This window comes from Rhinatrema bivittatum, chromosome 1, assembly GCF_901001135.1.
Source record: "Rhinatrema bivittatum chromosome 1, aRhiBiv1.1, whole genome shotgun sequence".
NCBI classification, from domain to species: domain Eukaryota; kingdom Metazoa; phylum Chordata; class Amphibia; order Gymnophiona; family Rhinatrematidae; genus Rhinatrema; species Rhinatrema bivittatum.
The window spans coordinates 828,688,033-828,708,973 of record NC_042615.1 but is presented as its reverse complement, the minus strand read 5'-3'; the positions used below and the strand labels follow the sequence as shown (position 1 = coordinate 828,708,973).

Sequence of the window (20,941 nt, the reverse complement as noted above, 5' to 3'; positions counted from 1 at the left end):
GATTTAATGACTGGAAAAGGAACAGTGTGCAAATCCAAGGCTCTCGTGCTAAACTTTCAAAAGGGAAACTTTGATAAAATGAGAAAAATTGTTAGAAAAAAACTGAAAGGAGCAGCTACAAAAGTAAAAAATGTCCAAGAGGCGTGGTCATTGTTAAAAAAATACCATTCTAGAAGCACAGTCCAGATGTATTCCACACATTAAGAAAGGTGGAAGAAGGCAAAACGATTACCGGCATGGTTAAAAGGGGAGGTGAAAGAAGCTATTTTAGCCAAAAGATCTTCATTCAAAAATTGGAAGAAGGATCCAACAGAAGAAAATAGGATAAAGCATAAACATTGGCAAGTTAAATGTAAGACATTGATAAGACAGGCTAAGAGAGAATTTGAAAAGAAATTGGCTGTAGAGGCAAAAACTCACAGTAAAAACCTTTTTAAATATATCCGAAGCAGAAAGCCTGTGAGGGAGTCAGTTGGACCGTTAGATGATCGAGGGGTTAAAGGGGCACTTAGAGAAGATAATAGAAGGACCAGGGGACACTCCATGAAGTTAGCAAGTAGCTCATTTAAAACAAATCAAAGAAAATTATTTTTCACTCAGCGCATAGTTAAACTCTGGAAATCATTGCCAGAGGATGTGGTTACAGCAGTTAGTGTTACTGGGTTTAGAAAAGGTTTGGATACATTCCTAGAGGTTAAACCCATAAACTGCTATGGTGGTAATTAATAAGCAATAGTAGCTTGTGATTTATTTAATGTTTGGGTACTTGCCAGGTTCTTGTGGCCTGGATTGGCCACTTTTGGAAACAGCATACGGGGCTTGATGGACCCTTGGTCTGACCCAGCTCTTATGTTCTTACAGAAATGAGAAATAGTACTCACTGCACTGTGAGATTAGAAAGCAACACACTGTGTGTACCTTGAGCTGCAACGGGCAGTGCTGGAGCCTGAACAGAAGGAAGCTTAGGCTGTTCCCTTCAGATGTCTTTAGTACACCTTAGGGTCTCAGCTGCAGGTGCCCTGACCACAAGGGGGGCTTATGCATGACCCATTCCCGCCCCAAAGGAAGGGTCAGAGTCCCAGATGCGGCGTTCGCCGGCTGACACACAGGATGAAGGAGCAGAGCCATCCCAGCCCCAAGGCATGGAGACGGATGGGCCCTGCAATCAGCAGCCATGAGAAGGGAGCAGAAGGAGATTTATACACAAACATCACTATCCTCCTCCCTGCAAAGTCATCCTCAAAAGAAGCAGAAGCGAGGAATGCATTATCCGTTTCACGTTCTACAGCTTTCCGGTGCATTAAAGAGCAAATTCACAGGCAATTAACTCCCAAGCTGCAGCTCGGCCAGAAGTCAGATCACAGATCCCAAACATACAGGCCCACATGGCGGAGCGCACTGTTAACCCGCGATTGGACGCGCGTTTGACGCGCTAGCTTTACCCCTTATTCAGTAAGGGGTCAAAAACGAGCGTCCAACCCCCCCGAACCTAATAGCGCCCACAACATGCAAATGCACGCTGATGACCCTATTAGTCATTCCCGCGCGATTCAGTAAGTAAAATGTGCAGCCAAGCCGCACATTTTACTTTCAGAAATTAGCGCCTACCCAAGGGCAGGAGTTAATTTCTCCGGGCACCGGGAAAGTGCACAGAAAAGCAGTAAAAACTGCTTTTCTGTGCACCCCCCGACTTAATTTCATGGCGATATTAAGATGGAGGTCCCAAAAGTAAAAAATAATTTTAAATTTTTTTTATTTTTAATTATCCTGCAGCATTCAGTTTCCGAACCCGTGGCTGTCAGCGGGTTTCAGAACCAACGCCAGTAAAATTGAGCGTCGGCTGTCAAACCCACTCACAGCTGCCGCTCCTTTTACCGCGGGCCCTAATTAGCATATTTTTATTTACTGTATCGCGCACACAGCACACTGGCCTGAGCGAGCACCGGGAGAGCGGGCGCTCGCCCGTGTCTCTTTCTGCATCGGCCAGAAAGCCGGGAAGCGTCTGACTCCTTGTACAATTCTCCTCCTCAAGGAAGGAAGGAAGGAAGGAGTTTGCAGGGTACCTGCTTATTCCCAGAGCGAGGGCAGAATTAATGCAGGGCAGGGCCTATCACAGCTGCAGAAGAGCTAAGAAGGCCGGGAGGTTTCCAGGACAAGAAAACTGATGAAGATCAGAAATCTAACAACAGGATATGAACTTTACCAGAAGTGAACCCAGAGGCCTGGTCAGTGAGCAGAAGTAATGGAGACTGGCAGAGAGCTGCAGGCACAGGGCAGAGGTGGCAGGGAGTGGGTAGAGGAGAGATAAGTAGGGCGGAGCTGCAGGCACAGGGCAGAGGTGGCAGGGAGTGGGTAGAGGAGAGATAAGTAGGGGGGAGCTGCAGGCACAGGGCAGAGGTGGCAGGGAGTGGGTAGAGGAGAGATAAGTAGGGTGGAGCTGCAGGCACAGGGCAGAGGTGGCAGGGAGTGGGTAGAGGAGAGATAAGTAGGGTGGAGCTGCAGGCACAGGGCAGAGGTGGCAGGGAGTGGGTAGAGGAGAGATAAGTAGGGAGGAGCTGCAGGCACAGGGAGAGCTCTGTGTTGCTGCTTCCGCTGCTGGGGAAATCCCGGCTCCAGGCAGAGAACCAAACTGGTGAAGCTGGAAAACAGGCAGAGCCACTCTGCCCCGGAACCTCACTTACTTTTACCCCCTTTAAAGGAAGAAGAGAGTTAAAAAGTGTTTCCCGAGCAGACTGTGTGCAGAGACATCCCCTCCAAATATTAAGTGAAGGCAGCTCCCAGGTCCTTCCCCGGCGACGAATCCTCCTGACCTTCAGGGCCAACGCAGCAAAGGGCGCGTTAAAAAGTCTCCTAACTGGGCGTCTGTTTAACGCGTGCGCATCCACCTCTCCCGGGCGCGCGATGCTGGATCGTAATGCGCTGCCGAGTTAACAGGCTCCGGGAGCAGCAGTGTCTCAGGATCCCTCCCTCCCTCCCCCTCTCACCTCCAGCGCTGATCTCCCCCCTCCAGTGCAGGTCTCCAGGTCCTGAGTCAGTAAATAACACGGGGGGGGGGGGGGGGGAGGGGGGGGCAGTGTCTCAGGATCCCTCCCCCCCCTCTCACCTCCAGCGCTGCTCTCCCCCCTCCAGTGCAGGTCTCCAGGTCCTGAGTCAGTAAATAACACGGGGGGGGGGGGGGGGGGGGGGGGGGGGGGGGGTAGTGTCTCAGGATCCCTCCCTCCCTCCCCCTCTCACCTCCAGCGCTGCTCTCCCCCCTCCAGTGCAGGTCTCCAGGTCCTGAGTCAGTAAATAACACGGGGGGGGGGGGGGGGGGGGGGGTAGTGTCTCAGGATCCCTCCCTCCCTCCCCCTCTCACCTCCAGCGCTGCTCTTCCCCCTCCAGTGCAGGTCTCCAGGTCCTGAGTCAGTAATAACGGGGGGGGGGGGGGGGGGGGGGTAGTGTCTCAAGATCCCTCCCCTCCCCCCCCCCCCCATCTCACCTCCAGCGCTGCTCTCCCCCCTCCAGTGCAGGTCTCCAGGTCCTGAGTCAGTAAATAACACCGGGGGGGGGGGGGGGGGTAGTGTCTCAGGATCCCTCCCTCCCTCCCTCCCCCTCTCACCTCCAGCGCTGCTCTTCCCCCTCCAGTGCAGGTCTCCAGGTCCTGAGTCAGTAATAACGGGGGGGGGGGGGGGGGGGGGGAGGGCAGTGTCTCAAGATCCCTCCCTCCCCCCCCCCCCCATCTCACCTCCAGCGCTGCTCTCCCCCCTCCAGTGCAGGTCTCCAGGTCCTGAGTCAGTAAATAACACGGGGGGGGGGGGGGGGGGGGGGGGGGGGCAGTGTCTCAGGATCCCTCCCTCCCCCTCTCACCTCCAGCGCTGCTCTCCCCCCTCCAGTGCAGGTCTCCAGGTCCTGAGTCAGTAAATAACACGGGGGGGGGGGTAGTGTCTCAGGATCCCTCCCTCCCTCCCCCTCTCACCTCCAGCGCTGCTCTCCCCCCTCCAGTGCAGGTCTCCAGGTCCTGAGTCAGTAAATAACACGGGGGGAGTGGGGGTAGTGTCTCAGGATCCCTCTCTCCCTCCCCCTCTCACCTCCAGCGCTGCTCTCCCCCCTCCAGTGCAGGTCTCCAGGTCCTGAGTCAGTAAATAACACCGGGGGGGGGGCAGTGTCTCAGGATCCCTCCCTCCCCCCCCCCGTCTCACCTCCAGCGCTGCTCTCCCCCCTCCAGTGCAGGTCTCCAGGTCCTAAGTCAGTAAATAACACCCGGGGGGGGGGCAGTGTCTCAGGATCCCTCCCCCTCTCACCTCCAGCGCTGCTCTCCCCCCTCCAGTGCAGGTCTCCAGGTCCTGAGTCAGTAAATAACACCGGGGGGGGGGGGGGGGGGGTAGTGTCTCAGGATCCCTCCCTCCCTCCCCCTCTCACCTCCAGCGCTGCTCTCCCCCCTCCAGTGCAGGTCTCCAGGTCCTAAGTCAGTAAATAACACCCGGGGGGGGGGCAGTGTCTCAGGATCCCTCCCCCTCTCACCTCCAGCGCTGCTCTCCCCCCTCCAGTGCAGGTCTCCAGGTCCTGAGGCAGTAAATAACACCGGGGGGGGGGGGGGGGTAGTGTCTCAGGATCCCTCCCTCCCTCCCCCTCTCACCTCCAGCGCTGCTCTTCCCCCTCCAGTGCAGGTCTCCAGGTCCTGAGTCAGTAAATAACACCGGGGGGGGGCAGTGTCTCAGGATCCCTCCCTCCCCCCCCCCGTCTCACCTCCAGCGCTGCTCTCCCCCCTCCAGTGCAGGTCTCCAGGTCCTAAGTCAGTAAATAACACCCGGGGGGGGGGCAGTGTCTCAGGATCCCTCCCCCTCTCACCTCCAGCGCTGCTCTCCCCCCTCCAGTGCAGGTCTCCAGGTCCTGAGTCAGTAAATAACACCGGGGGGGGAGTCTCAGGATCCCTCCCTCCCTCCCTCTTACCTCCAGCGCTGCTCTCGGGCCTCGGCTCCCCTCCCTCCTCTCCCGGTGTTCCTGTCCCTTCTCTCGGTGCCGGGTTCGCTTCTCCTTCTCCCCCGCCTCTCTCCCTTTCTCGGTACCGGGTTCGGTTACCGTCCTTCCTCTTGCTGTGACGCACAGCGGAGCCTACTTCCAACACCGCACAAATGACGTCATCCGGCCCCGCCGCAGGCCGGGAATTGTAGTTCACTCAATCCGGAAACAAGAAGCCACTCCCAGCCGCCCCCGCGCGTTACTGCCACGCTGAGCCTGGGAGACCTGAAAGCCCCACCCACTTCCCGGTGATTGGGCGTCCGTCCTAAGCCTGGCGAGGGATTGGTGCATTATTTAGCTCTAAACCTGCCAGAAATTGGGTTTGGTTCACTGGCGCGAAGCCAAAGAATCCTTGGCCCAGTTACAATGTTCCGCCCTTTCCCGGCAAAACTAAAATTAGAACGCTTGGCTAGGATTAATCCGCCAAAGCTGCGCCTGTTATTTCTCATTTCTAACGCGCTAGCAGAGCGTGCCCCAGCCCCAGGAGCTCACAGTCTAGCGCCCCAACAGGAGGCTGTGGGAAGTGCATCCATTATTGAGCAGTACTTAAGATTTATAAACAGATTCCAGACTGCATTTACCAACGCTGCTTACCTGTAGCAAGTGTTCTCCATAGGCAGCTGGACAAATTATCTGACGGCACAGACCTGCTCTCTGAGCATGTTAGGCAGTTCCAACCTAGGTGCCCCCTCCCTTGTGTCTCCTCAATCCTTGCCCTTAGCTGAGCTTCAACCTGAAGGGGAGGAGGGTGGGACTATGTGGCTGGAGAACACCTATCATAGGTAAGCGACTTCGCTTTCTCCAAGGTCAAGCAGGAGAAAACTCATCCAAGCTGAGGGTCCCTTCCAAGTTGGTATGCTAGGTAATGTTTAGACTGATGTAGGTGCACCGGAGAATGGTGGGAGAATTGAACTATTTACTTGAATGTGTTTCTGAGAATTACTTGGCCAAAAGCATGGTCTGCTCCCGATTCTTGGTCCAGACAATGTTTGAGAAACATGTGAGCTGGTGACCAAGTTTCCGCTTTACTGGTGCCCTGAATTGAAACTGAGTGTAGAAACGCAGCTCTATCCTGGGGGGCATGAATCCTCTTTGGATGCCCTATCCTGATTGATTTATAGCAGAATGATGTGCAGTTTGATAACCAAGAAGATAGGGTTTGCTTTCTACCACTTGTTGGTCTTGTTTATTTGGATCATATGCCATGAATAACTGAGAATTTCTTAAGACAGGTGAATCCAAAACAAGTGGGTTATGGACCTCTACCAGCAGATGGAGACGGCGCAAGCTGACATCACAGTATATATACCCCTGCAGTGACATCATAGTGTATGTTTATATATAACCCTGCAGTGACGTCATACTGTATATATATATTTACAAACAGATTCCAAAAGGTGAACTCTCAGACTGCATTTACCCAATGCTGCTTACCTGTAGCAGGTGTTCTCCATAGACAGCTGGACAAATACTCCGACAGCATTGCAGGGGTATATATGTATATATACCCCTGCAGTGACATCATAGTATACGCGGCGCATTTTTTGTGTGCCGTAGACTGCCCTCTTCGGTTCCGTCGGATCGTGTCAGTGTCTCTAACGGTGTGGCCCATTTACGCACACGTGCATTTTTTACACGCACACGCCCTGTTTTGCGTGCTTTATCTGAGCGTCCCGAGGGAGCGCAGGTTGGGTGCATGCATAGGCGCAGTATTGTCTCAGGTGCCCGTTAGGCGTACGGGCAGACTATGGCGCCCACAGGGAAGAATCCTAAGCGCCTTGCCCTATGTGTTGCTTGTGAAACCCGCCCCACACACTCACACCCCAGAGACTGAGGATAGACGGGCCCATTCAGTAACAACACGGGAGAGCGGACAAACGCCCGCTCTCCCTGCGCGCGCGCACCGGACACTCGCCGGTGCGCACGAATCAGTATGCAAATTAGGTGGTGCGGTAGCCCGGAGCGGTGGCTGTCAGCGGGTTTGACAGCCGACACTCAATTTTGCCGGCATCGGTTCTCGAGCCCGCTGACAGCCACGGGTTCGGAAACCGGACGCCGGCAAAATTGAGCGTCCGGTTTTCGGCCCGACAGCCGCCGGCCCATTTAAAAAATTTTTTTCTTTAGCCTTCGGACCTCCGACTTAATATCACCATAATATTAAGTCGGAGGGTGCACAGAAAAGCAGTTTTTACTGCTTTTCTGTGCACTTCCCCGGTGCCGGCAGAAACTAGCGCCTACCTTTGGGTAGGCGCTAATTTCTGAAAGTAAAATGTGCGGCTTGGCTGCACATTTTACTTTCTGTATCCCACGCGCATACCTAATAGGGCATTTGCATGTTGAGGGCGCTATTAAGTGCCGAGGGTTGGATGCGCATTTTCCACCCCTTACTGAATAAGGGGTAAGGGAAAACGCGCGTCCAATGGCAGGTTTTTTTTTTTTTTTTTTTTTTTTATATACCAACATTCAAGACAGTAGTCCCATCATGCTGGTTCACAAGAAACAGGGGTGCAATAAACTTTACAATTTGAACAATGGTGCAGAAAAGCAGTTACATGTAACAGGGAATCAATAACTAGGAGTAAGAAGGAAAATGAAGATCAAATAATTATATATATATATATATATATAATAACATTATAAGAGGTGGCTATTAATGCTAATACTAGCGAAGAATGTTGATTGGCTATTAATGCTATTACTAGCGAAGAATGTTGATTGGAGGAGGTTAAGTAATGTTGGAGTTAGGAAAGGCCTGCGTGAACAGCCACGTCTTGAGTCTTTTCTTGAATGTTGAGATGCTGGGTTCCATTCTAAGATCCGGGGGAATGGCGTTCCATAAAGTTGGACCAGCTGTGGAGAAGGCCCGATCTCTAAGCGTGATGTGTCTGGTAGTTTTGGCTGGAGGTACTTGAAGAGATCCTTTGTAAGCATCTCTTGTCGGTCTTGTTGAGTAGTGTAATCGGAGGGGGATATGGAGATCGATTGGGGCTAATTGATGGATGTTTTTGAAAATGGTGAGAATGGTCTTGTAGATTATTCTGAAGTGGATAGGCAGCCAGTGGAGGCCCATCAGGATAGGGGTTATGTGTTCTCTTCTCCTGGTGTTAGTGAGTATACGGGCGGAGGCATTTTGGACCATTTGCAATGGTTTGGTGTGTGAAGAAGGGAGACCAAGCATGATGGAGTTACAATAGTCCAGCTTTGCGAAAATGATTGATTGTAGAATCGTTCTGAAGTCATGTGTGTGGAAGAGAGGTCGTATTCTTTTCAGCACTTGGAGCTTATAAAAGCAGTCTCTGGTGGTTTTGTTGATGTTCGCTTTCAGGTTTAGGTGATTGTCAATTAGAACTCCTAGGTCTCTCACTTGTGTAGTATTTGGTAAGGCTGGATGAGTGGGTGTGAGGGAGCTGTTTTCTGGTGTGATGAGTAGAAGTTCCGTTTTTGAAGAATTTAGTATAAGGTTGAGACTTGTGAGAAGCTGTTTGATATTTTGGAGGCAGGTTTCCCAGTGAGACAGTGTTTTTGCGAGTGACTCCTTGATGGGGATCAGGACCTGAATATCGTCAGCGTAGAGGAAGTGTTTGAGATTGAGGTCAGTGAGAAGTTTACATAAAGGTAACAGATAAATGTTAAACAAGGTAGGAGACAGGGATGAGCCCTGAGGGACTCCTACTGACGCAGGGTGAAGAGAGGATTCTTTATTATGAATCTTAACCTTATATCCTCTGTTGCTGAGGAAGGTTCTAAACCAAGATAGGGCGGTGCCCGAGATACCTATGGCTGTTAGTTGGTTGATGAGAAGAGAGTGATTGACCGTGTCAAATGCAGACGAAAGGTCGAGTAGGATCAGAAGGAAGGATTGTCCTTTGTCTAAGCCTAGGATGATGTGGTCGGTCATAGAGATGAGAAGGGCTTCCGTGCTTAAGGTTTTACGGAATCCGTATTGTGATGGGAAAAGTAGGTTATTGTCTTCAAGGTAGTTTGAGAGTCGGGAGTTAACCGTCCGCTCCGTCGGAGCACACTGTACTATATCAGCCTGTGAGTGCGCTACAGGAGAGAAAACAGAACAATACAACTATGTAACCTGAGCCACAAGCTCGGGAGACTGGAAAGTTTGCCAGAGGTCCTGCTGTGAGGATACTTAATTGACCATTCAGTTAGAGGATTTGCATGTCATAGTCCCCTGGACCTCTGGGTAATTTTGTAGGAAATATCACTAAAAAAAAGTTCAGAGGATTTAAACTTCTAAATTACAGAACTATGACTGGGGAAGGGATTTGTGAGAGAAATGTGCTGGAAGTCAGTACTGGGAGGCAGAGAGATTTCCACCACGACTACAATGGGTAATTCAGAGACATGTAGGGTGTGAAGATCGCAGTTAAGTAGAATGGAAGAGGGTATACAGGGCTCTCTCTGTGGTTCTACCTGGTTCTTAGCCATGTTGGCTGAGAGGTGACCTGTATAGGGTTAGAAAATAGTTAAAGCCACCCTGAGAGAAGGTCACTTTCACAGGATGGGTAGTAGCACATAACTGGCCAGGAGCATAAAAGGAACATTTCAACCTGGTATTTGTTGGATTTGTGTTAGTGCTGTGTGGAGGCCCAGGAAAATTAACTCATTTTGATTTTGCTAATCCTGGATTTTCCTGATAGGGACACTGATGAGACTGATCTCTGCTCCCAGAAGGAGGGTAAAATCCCTCCAGGACTGCAGTCAAGGTCCTTTCATAGTCATATACTTGCCAACTCTTGATTTCCCAGACATTGAAGATGCTGGGAGAACTTGGGGCTGAATCCATATCTCAGTCAAAGAAGAATCCTATTTTGATTTTCTTGTGTAAAGGCTCATGCTTCTTCCCTATTATGGAAGCCATTTGAGAGTTAATCCATCCATCTATCATATATCGGGTCTGGGAGTGCGCCTGACAGCGGCGCTATTTATTTATTTATTTAGGGTTTTTATATACCGACTTTCTTGATATATATATATCAAATCAAGTCGGTTTCCATTTAACACAACTGTCGCCGGGGGGGCGTTACATAAAACAATAAACAAAGTATTGAACGGAGAACGTGTAGCGTTACATTTAACAATCAATAATGCTATAATATATCGGGCTTGGTAGTGTGTCCGGCAGTGCTCACGCATGTTCCCCAGCCCGCCCATAGATGGCGCTATAATATATCGGGCTCGGTAGTGTGTCCGGCAGTGCTCACGCATGTTCCCCAGCCCGCCGATAGATGGCGCTATAATATATCGGGCATGGTAGTGTGTCCGGCAGTGCTCACGCATGTTCCCCAGCCCGCAGATAGATGGCGCTATAATATATCGGGCTTGGTAGTGTGTCCGGCAGTGCTCGCGCATATTCCCAGCCCGCCGATAGATGGCGCTATAATATATCGGGCATGGTAGTGTGTCTGGCAGTGCTCACACATGTTCCCCAGCCCACAGATAGATGGCGCTATAATATATCGGGCTTGGTAGTGTGTCCGTCAGCGCTCGCGCATGTTCCCCAGCCCACCCATAGATGGCGCTATAATATATCGGGCTTGGTAGTGTGTCCGTCAGTGCTCGCTCATGTTCCCCAGCCTGCTGATAGATGGCGCTATAATATATCGGGCATGGTAGTGTGTCCGGCAGTGCTCACGCATGTTCCCCAGCCCGCAGATAGATGGCGCTATAATATATCTGGCCTGGGAGTGCGCCCGTAGGCGCTCACGCATGTTCCCCAGCGCGCCCATAGATGGCGCTATCATATATCGGGCTTGGTAGTGTGTCCGTCAGCGCTCGCGCATGTTCCCCAGCCCACCCATAGATGGCGCTATAATATATCGGGCTTGGTAGTGTTTCCGTCAGTGTTCGCGCATGTTCTCCAGCCCGCCAATAGATGGCGTTATAATATATCGGGCTTGGTAGTGTTTCCGTCAGCGTTCGCGCATGTTCCCCAGCCCGCCCATAGATGGCGCTATAATATATCGGGCCTGGTAGTGTATCCGTCAACGCTCGCGCATGTTCCCCAGCCCGCCCATAGATGGCGCTATAATATATCGGGCTTGGTAGTGTTTCCGTCAGTGTTCGTGCATGTTCTCCAGCCCGCCAATAGATGGCGCTATAATATATCGGGCTTGGTAGTGTTTCCGTCAGCGTTCGCGCATGTTCCCCAGCCCGCCCATAGATGGCGCTATAATATATCGGGCCTGGTAGTGTATCCGTCAGTGCTCGCGCATGTTCCCCAGCCCGCCCATAGATGGCGCTATAATATATCGGGCTTGGTAGTGTTTCCGTCAGTGTTCGCGCATGTTCCCCAGCCCGCCGATAGATGGCGCTATAATATATCGGGCTTGGTAGTGTTTCCGTCAGTGTTCGCGCATGTTCCCCAGCTCGCTGATAGATGGCACTATAATATATCGGGCTTGGTAATGTTTCCGTCAGTGTTCGGGCATGTTCCCCAGCTCGCTGATAGATGGCGCTATAATATATCGGGCTTGGTAGTGTTTCCGTCAGTGTTCGCGCATGTTCCCCAGCTCGCTGATAGATGGCGCTATAATATATCGGGCTTGGTAGTGTTTCCGTCAGTGTTCGCGCATGTTCCCCAGCTCGCTGATAGATGGCGCTATAATATATCGGGCTTGGTAGTGTGTCCGTCAGTGTTCGCGCATGTTCCCCAGCTCGCTGATAGATGGCGCTATAATATATCGGGCTTGGTAGTGTTTCCGTCAGTGTTCGCGCATGTTCCCCAGCCCGCCGATAGATGGCGCTATAATATATCGGGCTTGGTAGTGTTTCCGTCAGTGTTCGCGCATGTTCCCCAGCTCGCTGATAGATGGCGCTATAATATATCGGGCCTGGTAGTGTATCCGTCAGTGTTCGCGCATGTTCCCCAGCCCGCCCATAGATGGCGCTATAATATATCGGGCTTGGTAGTGTTTCCGTCAGTGTTCGCGCATGTTCTCCAGCCCGCCAATAGATGGCGCTATAATATATCGGGCTTGGTAGTGCGCCCGTCAGCGCTCGCGCGTGTTCCCCAGCCGGGAATGCGCCCGTCAGCGCTCGCCCGTGTTCCCCAGCCGAGAGTGTGCCCGTCAGCGCTCGCGCGTGTTCCCCAGCCTGCCCATAGATGGTGCAGGCGGCTCCCTGGATGCCTTGGAGGCTCAAACACGCCGTACAGCGACCATGTCACAACACCAGCTACAAGAGGTACTCCTGGGGGAATTCAGCGCTACTGCGGAATGCAGATTTTGCGCAGAATTCCTCCCTCACCTCACCAATTTCCTCCCTCGCTGGAAGACTATTCAAAACCGGAAGGACAGCGGCCATCGCGGGACAGGCAGAAAATAGCAGAGGCGACCCTTGCCTGCCTGACTACGAGATACGCCACCTGCCAAGACCCATGCCTGCTGACCTCGACCTGTTCCCTGACACCCCACGTAAGTCCAGCCGGCCCCGGTACCCGGGGGCTCAACCTGAGGGGGAACTTGTATTGGTGAAGCCCCAGCGGGGTCTCCGGCATCACCAGCCTTGCCTGCTGACAGTTGGCACCCGTGGGGCTCCTCTCCACTGCTGGGTAGGGATGTGAATTGGTACCGGACTCGTTTCCGGTATCAGGTTCATTAAAAAAACTCTGGGAAATCTTCGTTCCCGCGGTTCTGAGCGTTTTTTTTCAGCTGTCACAAGCCGAAAAAAAAAAAACACCTCACCCCGACCCTTTAAATTTAATTATTTAGAATTCCCCACCCTCCCGACCCCCCCAAAACTTTTCTAAAGTCCCTGGTGGTCCAGCGGTGGTCCCGGGAGCGATCTCCCGCTCTCGAGCAGTCGGCTGCCAGTAAACAAAATGGCGCCGGCCGTCCATTGCTCCTACCATGTGACGGGGGCTGGCCAATGGTACCGATAGCCCCCGTCACATGGTAAGGGCAAAGGGCCATCGGCGCCATTTTGTTTACTGGCAGCCGACTGCTCGAGAGCGGGAGATCGCTCCCGGGTCCTCCGCTGGACCACCAGGGGCTTTAGAAAAGTTTTGGTTGGGGGGGGGTCGGGAGGGTGGGGAATTCTAAATAATTAAATTTAAAGGGTCGGTGTGGGGGGTTTCAGCTTGTGATAGCCGAAAAAAAACTCTCAGAACAGCGGGAACGAAGATTTCCCGCAGTTTTTTTTACGAACCCGTTACTGGAAACGAGTCTGCTGGGTCCAACTCCCTGCCAGTCCAGGGATCCTTGCTGCTAACAATCACTCAAGAATCTCTCCAGAAAATGCACTGCCGGCGTATTCCATGCTTTACCCTTCATCTCTCATCTCCTTCATCTCTCATCTCTAAGTAAAGTTGATGAGCGTTCTCCACAATCCGGTAGTGATTCTCCACAATCCGGTAGTGATTCACCAGATCACTAAAAGCCACTGAGTTGTCTCCCTCGCACAGGAGCAGTGAGAGAGAGGGATTTTTAGCCAGGAGCATCTCTGGAGATCATTCTGTCCAGGAGATCCCCCACAAATCTACAGACCTTCCAGCAAACATTAACTCTGTGTGTGCGATGAGGTGGTTACTTTTATGGACTCTCCTAGCAGCTACAGAAAGAGAGGGCAGTGTCAGAAGCAATGGTCGTTCTAGGACTGGGGAACCGCACATGGGAGAAGCTGGAACAAGAACAGCAACTTAGGGAGCAAACACATCTTATCCAGATTTATCTGCCCCGACCAAGAAATGTGCAGATGAATCCAGACCTTCAGGTCCGTCCTTACATCAGCAAGCAGTGGTGAATAATTTAACCTAAATAAACCTCTAAAATCAGTGGTGAACAGGATGGCCAAATAATGTAAACCCACCATGGACATGCCTAAAGCCCCACAAGCTTCTAGGCACGTAAGTCCTACCACTGAAAAGAAGGAGCTCAGATTTTGCAGAGTTGATGTGATATCCTGACAATATCCCATAATCTTCCAACAAGTGTCTTAAAGCAGGGCCGGAGCTATCCAACAGTTGTGTCGGATACACCAAGATGTCCCCTGCAGATAGGGATACTTTATGCTGAACCCATCATCTCTGACCCTGTGGATCCCCCAGTGGCCACGGATAGTGTGGACAAGGGTTTGATGGCCAAATCAAATAGGAAAGACGTTCCACTAGCCATTGAGAAAGGGATGTAAGCTGTCCACTGAGGTAAAAATATCTGGAAACCCAAGCTTCTCCAGCACTTGGAATAGATACTGGATCCTGTCGAATGCCATACTGGTATCCAGAGCCAGGACAGCTCCTTCACTCTTGCACGGTTTCACCACATGTAGATACTGGATCCTGTCTGATGCCAGACTGGTATCCAGAGCCAGGACAGCTCCTTCACTCTTGCACGCTTTCACCACATGTAGATACTGGATCCTGTCTGATGCCAGACTGGTATCCAGAGCCAGGATAGCTCCTTCACTCTTGCACGGTTTCACCACATGTAGATACTGGATCCTGTCGAATGCCATACTGGTATCCAGAGCCAGGATAGCTCCTTCACTCTTGCACGGTTTCACCACATGTAGATACTGGATCCTGTCTGATGCCAGACTGGTATCCAGAGCCAGGACAGCTCCTTCACTCTTGCACGCTTTCACCACATGTAGATACTGGATCCTGTCTGATGCCAGACTGGTATCCAGAGCCAGGATAGCTCCTTCACTCTTGCACGCTTTCACCACATGTAGATACTGGATCCTGTCTGATGCCAGACTGGTATCCAGAGCCAGGACAGCTCCTTCACTCTTGCACGCTTTCACCACATGTAGATACTGGATCCTGTTGAATGCCATACTGGTATCCAGAGCCAGGATAGCTCCTTCACTCTTGCACGCTTTCACCACATGTAGATACTGGATCCTGTCGAATGCCAGACTGGTATCCAGAGCCAGGACAGCTCCTTCACTCTTGCACGCTTTCACCACATGTAGATACTGGATCCTGTCTGATGCCAGACTGGTATCCAGAGCCAGGACAGCTCCTTCACTCTTGCACGCTTTCACCACATGTAGATACTGGATCCTGTCTGATGCCAGACTGGTATCCAGAGCCAGGATAGCTCCTTCACTCTTGCACGGTTTCACCACATGTAAATACTGGATCCTGTCTGATGCCAGACTGGTATCCAGAGCCAGGATAGCTCCTTCGCTCTTGCACGGTTTCACCACATGTAGATACTGGATCCTGTCTGATGCCAGACTGGTATCCAGAGCCAGGATAGCTCCTTCACTCTTGCACGGTTTCACCACATGTAGATACTGGATCCTGTCTGATGCCAGACTGGTATCCAGAGCCAGGACAGCTCCTTCACTCTTGCACGGTTTCACCACATGTAGATACTGGATCCTGTCGAATGCCATACTGGTATCCAGAGCCAGGATAGCTCCTTCACTCTTGCACGGTTTCACCACATGTAGATACTGGATCCTGTCTGATGCCAGACTGGTATCCAGAGCCAGGATAGCTCCTTCACTCTTGCACGGTTTCACCACATGTAGATACTGGATCCTGTCTGATGCCAGACTGGTATCCAGAGCCAGGACAGCTCCTTCACTCTTGCACGGTTTCACCACATGTAGATACTGGATCCTGTCGAATGCCATACTGGTATCCAGAGCCAGGATAGCTCCTTCACTCTTGCACGTTTTCACCACATGTAGATACTGGATCCTGTCTGATGCCATACTGGTATCCAGAGCCAGGACAGCTCCTTCACTCTTGCACGCTTTCACCACATGTAGATACTGGATCCTGTCTGATGCCAGACTGGTATCCAGAGCCAGGACAGCTCCTTCGCTCTTGCACGTTTTCACCACGTGTAGAATATTAAGGAGTCTTCCTGTATCATCCGCCAGGGATGAGCAGTGAAAACAATTTCATTTTTGTTATTCAGTTCATTTTCGGGAGGTTTTTTCCCCCCCACAAATATAGATTCGTGGATTGTTTGATTCATTTTCATTCATGAGGGAAAAAAATGAATCAAAACAATTTAAAAATAAACAAACAAAAAATGAAAACGGGGCCTCTTGGTGCTGCCTGCTCACCTGAAAAGATTCTGGGGGCCAGGATCACCCCCGGTGCCCACTTACCCTGTCCAGTGAACATCTGCGAGCTTGGGCCTAGGCCCAGGCCGAAGCCTCGGTGTTGCATAGGCTGAGGCGTCGGTAGCTCGGCGCCACCTCAGCCTACTGAAGGGTGAAGCTTCAGCCTGGGGTTCGGGTCCCATGATGGGGGCCTCAGCACGAGTCCAGTCCTGACACCATGACCTGGTTCAGAGGCTTGGTTCCTGCACTGGGGCCATCGGCCCAGACACAGAACCAACGCTGCAACCCTGTCTGGACCCAGTGCCAATGCTGCGACCCAGCTCTGAAGAATATTCCCGACACCGGGGCCAACAGTGCCTAGAGGTGCCAAAATCCTAAATCCGTCACTGCTTGGCTGTAGAATATTTTCAAAGAATAAATCCTTAGATTTGCAGAAATATTAGAAAAGGGCCTTGTGACAGCTGTTGACAGCCACATGGGACCCCCGTGCAGCTGGGAACAAGCTGGACTGCTACAGATCCCCACACAGCAAATGCACACGAGCAGAATCTCTCACCTCCGTCAGAAAGGCTGAGCACAGACAGACCCTCCTCACCCAGTACAGAATGAGTACAGACCCTCCTCACCTAGTACAGAATGAATACAGACCCCCCTCACCCAGTACAGAATGAGTACAGACCCCCCTCACCCAGTACAGACCCTCCTCACCCAGTACAGAATGAGTACAGACCCTCCTCACCAGTACAGAATGAGTACAGACCCTCCTCGCCCAGTACAGACCCTCCTCACCCAGTACAAAATGAGTACAGACCCTCCTCACCAGTACAGAATGAGTACAGACCCTCCTCACCCAGTACAGAATGAGTACAGACCCCCCTCACCCAGTACAGACCCTCCTCACCCAGTACAAAATGAGTACAGACCCTCCTCACCAGTACAGAATGAGTACAGACCCTCCTCACCCAGTACAGACCCTCCTCACCCAGTACAGAATGAGGAGACCACAGGCCAGAATTAGAAACCTGCAGACAATAAATGGACTGGAAACCCCACGACGCCAGACGCTATATCCAGTGCAACACTGGAGAAACAGAAAGAGAAATGCATTTCCCACAGTGCTGTGCATGATGATAAGAGCCTCATATGCAAAGATAATAATAATTATTTTATTTTTATTAGTGAAGTCAAGTGATCTCAAGTATCCGTACAAGGAAGAGACAGAGATGGGGAGAGGAAGGAAGGAGGATCAGGAAATGATTAAGGATAGGGAGGGTGAGAGATGAGGAAGGGGAGGAGGGAACAGGAAAGGTTAGGGAGCGAGTTCCAGAATCTGGGGAGAGGTAGCAAGGAATGGGAACAGAATCCCAGGTCAAGGGAGGGAGGATTTGAATTGCATATGGTGGGGAGGAGAGGAGGGAGGGGTCCTTACCCTGCTTTCCTCCTGCTCCTCCTCCTGCTCCTCCTCCTATCCCCCCCACCCCTCTAACATCCCACCCAAAATGACATAAACACACGTGGCACCAATCCCTTCTCCCTCACACACATGAACCCTCTCCCCTAACCTTGCTCCCCTTCTTTCATTCACAGATAGACACCCCCAGCCCCTCCCCCTCTCACTCCCCAGCCTCCCCTCTCCAATGATCTCTATTCAGCCCCTCCTGATCTCCCCATAATGATCCCCCTTTTCTCTGTCTGCTGCAGGCTGCGTGAAGGGGAGGAACTGGATCAGGAAAGGGCTGTTCTCTGCTGAGTGACGTTCGGCACAGCCAGCCTGCTGCCCCCCCCCCCCCCCCCCCCCCAAGACTTCTGCTGCCCTGGCACAGGCCTAGTGAGGCTATTGATAAATCCAGGCCTGCAGCCATATGTCCAGAGCAACGGAAAGTGCACCAGTACATCATTTGCACAAGCATGGCACGCTCTCTCTAAATGTAGTGATCAGTTAATAGGGTTTTTCAGTGTCTGATGAGCTGAGGAAGTTTTCCCCTCTGTGTTGGCAGAATCGGAAGGGTGCAGGCTCCTGTACAAATCCCCGCTGGTTACATTGTATGCTTGCTCTAATAATAGGACTGCAGCCTAGAGTGAATCCCTGCGCAGCCTAACCCAGAGTGCGAGCCTGTGATGTCACAAGGGGGCATTATCCAGCGGAACCCTGGCAGATACATTGTCTCTCCCTGTCACCAGGGCGATTCACTTCTCTGCTGCCCCTGACACCGAGGAGTTACACAGAGCAAGGAGAGCGATGGGACACCCCAAAGCATGGAAAAGGTTTGGAATTCATGCGAACCAATTAGCTGCCGGCCCTGCTAACAGGTAGCCACCTATCTTGGGTCATCCATATTTACCAATCATCCTTATAAGTAGCCAAAAAAGGGACCTGTCTGTATGGTCCATAAAAAGTGTGCGATGTTCAGGAATCTCTCGCCTTTCTTGCAGGGACCTCGTCTGAAATCCCAGGTGCACAGGCAGCAGATGAAAGTGATGGGAGGTCAAGCTGAGCCCTCGAGTCAAAGGCAGCTGCCCTGTGTCAGAGCCGGAAGAGCCTCCCGGGATCACCCAGAGCAGGTGCTGGAGCATTCGGACCGACTCAGCCCCCGAGCCATAGCAAGATGCAGCCAGGACCCCTCTGGTTAGAAGATTTTCATCAGTTGTGAAACAGACAACCCCAGCAATGCCAGGTACTCTTCACTAATGTGCTCTGTCTGCAGTGCCCTGACTCTCAGGCTCCCACACACAGGCAGCGTTGGCAGCAGATACTGTGTGAGGCTGAGCCCTAAGTCAATGGGCCATGGCCCACCCGTGGCTATCATATAATCATGAAGGCATCCATACAACCTTTTACATATCTTTATAGACAATGTCCATTTTAATATATGCATTAACATTAAAACATGCCACGTTGTGTATCAGCTTTGATGCTTACATTGTAGACCTCAAGGTCAAGCATTAGAAAAGAGTGCTTACTTAAAATGCAAGTAACACATCCTACACAATATGTTCATACTTTTCATCTCACACACTTTTTGTGACTGTGGATCCTTGGGTCAAATCAGGATAAACTCTGGCTACAGGGAGGAGCCCTGTAGGTTCCCACCGTCGGCAGACGGACTCAGGCCATTTTCTGAACTGTCTGGCTTTGTACAACTCCTGAAATAATATGGCAGTCATAATCCCACGAGCAGAGGGGAGCTGAGTAGGGATGATCCTTTACCAGAGAGGAGATGTCAGTGCTATAGGGATAGCTGGGAGTTTGGAATGGATGCAAACAGCTGGAGCTGTGGAATAAATGACAGCTCTGAGCATTCCTGTTACTTTCAGGCATTGACCTCCCGGTGTTCATCTTGCTTACGGTCTCCCTCCTTTATTCGGACAACAGGATGGGGTGGGGTTGGCTGACGTTTGTGTCTTTCCCTCACTGTGCTAGCAATCCTGGTATCAGTTGTTAATAGTGACAGAGCTGGCACAGAGAGGGGCAGAGCTGAAGCCCTGCGGGCAGCCTCGTGTCTGTGGGAGACCTGCAGGCTGATTCTCAGAGGAAGATGCCCTGTGCAGGTTTCCCCTAAACGTCTGAAGTCAGCAGAAGTCTTTACTGCAGGTGCACAGTAAATTACGCACGGGGATTTCAAAGTTTAATTCCCACATGTGCTCTGCCCTCCCTGTCCCTGTATGTAGAGATGTGCTTTGGGATCAAATTTAATTTCGGCTTCGTTTCGGGGCCTCCCTGTGGGAATTTCAATTTTCCCGCGGTTCGGGGGGGGGGGGCCCGATTTCGCTTTAGCGCTCACTAACGGGAGAGGGAGGAGATGAGAGAGTGGATAAGGGTTTTGGTAGTGCGTTCAAGAAGGAAGGGAAGGATTTTGGCGATCTTCTAGAGCAGTGGTTCCCGGGCCTTTACTGGAGGACCCCCATCCAGTCACATTTTCAGGACGTGAATATGCATGAGATAAATTTGCACGTGCTGCCTCCATTGCATGTACATTTGTCTCATGCGTGTGTATTGTGGATGTCCAGAGGGTCTGACTGGCAGGGGGTCCTCCAGGACAGGTTTGAGGCCACCTGTTATAGAGGTTCTTATGGCCTGGATTGGCCTCTGTTGGAAACAGGATGCTGGGCTTGATGGACCCTTGGTCTGACCCAGTATGGCATTTTCTTATGTTCTTATGTTCTTATTTCCTGCAGTGAAAGCTCGCAGACTGTGAAACAGCTCTCATGGTTTATCTGCTGAGGGGAGGGCAGGCGTCTGCCTGGGGGGTTCATCCGGGGTGCTGTTTAGTTACTCAGGCACATCCCCTTGAAAATGCTCCTTCCCAAAATCAAGAGAACAAACGAGAAATATACAAAGGGGGAGGGAATTGTATTTTCATTGACAGTTTGAGTTTCTGCTAAAGGAAATTAAAATAAATTAAAATAAATCCTTTTTTCTAGAATAAAAATGGCCGAATCTCGGTATCTGGGAGGCTGCTGCTGCCACATCCTCAGCCTGGCTCCCTGCTGCTGATGGCACCGTAGCCTCGGATGTCACCGGAAGCTGTCGTATGATTACTGCATGGTCACCTCCACCTCCAGCAGGACCGGGGGCTCCATCTCAGCTGATGCTGTGACTTAACCATTCCCATTCCTGCTCATCTGCCTGCTCTGACCTTCTCCTGTCCAGATGATGAGTTAATGTGGTGCATGCATCAGGTCAAACTGAATTATTTCTTCATGACCTGGAATAGTTTTCATTATAAGGAAATCTGTTTCTGCAACTTGTGGGCCTGAAGACACAGGGAGAATGATATTTGACTTCAGTGGGATTGGAGACTTTTTATGTCTTACAGGGCTCTGTACTGTTGAGCTTACTTGGCATCCATGAAGTTAATGGAAATCCTTCGTCAAGCAGGGCCTCCTGTTGACACACATGAGA

The 20,941-nt window shown here is 51.4% G+C and overlaps 1 protein-coding gene across 7 annotated transcripts in view; it reads right to left on the bottom strand.

Moving 5' to 3' along the window:
- Window positions 1-5,118, bottom strand: part of LOC115079323 (cyclic AMP-responsive element-binding protein 3-like) — a 60,550-nt gene extending 55,432 nt beyond the window's left edge. The window contains exon 1 of one of the 7 annotated variants that reach the window (XM_029582815.1): window positions 4,930-5,118. The gene's annotated coding sequence lies outside the window, so the exon portion shown is untranslated. Of the gene's footprint in view, window positions 1-2,984; window positions 3,054-3,103; window positions 3,172-3,355; window positions 3,401-3,724; window positions 3,780-4,827; window positions 4,883-4,929 lie in introns of those variants that run through there. The other 6 variants (XM_029582765.1, XM_029582776.1, XM_029582824.1 and 3 more) reach the window with 6 other exon arrangements.
- Window positions 5,119-20,941: the final 15,823 nt, after the last annotated feature.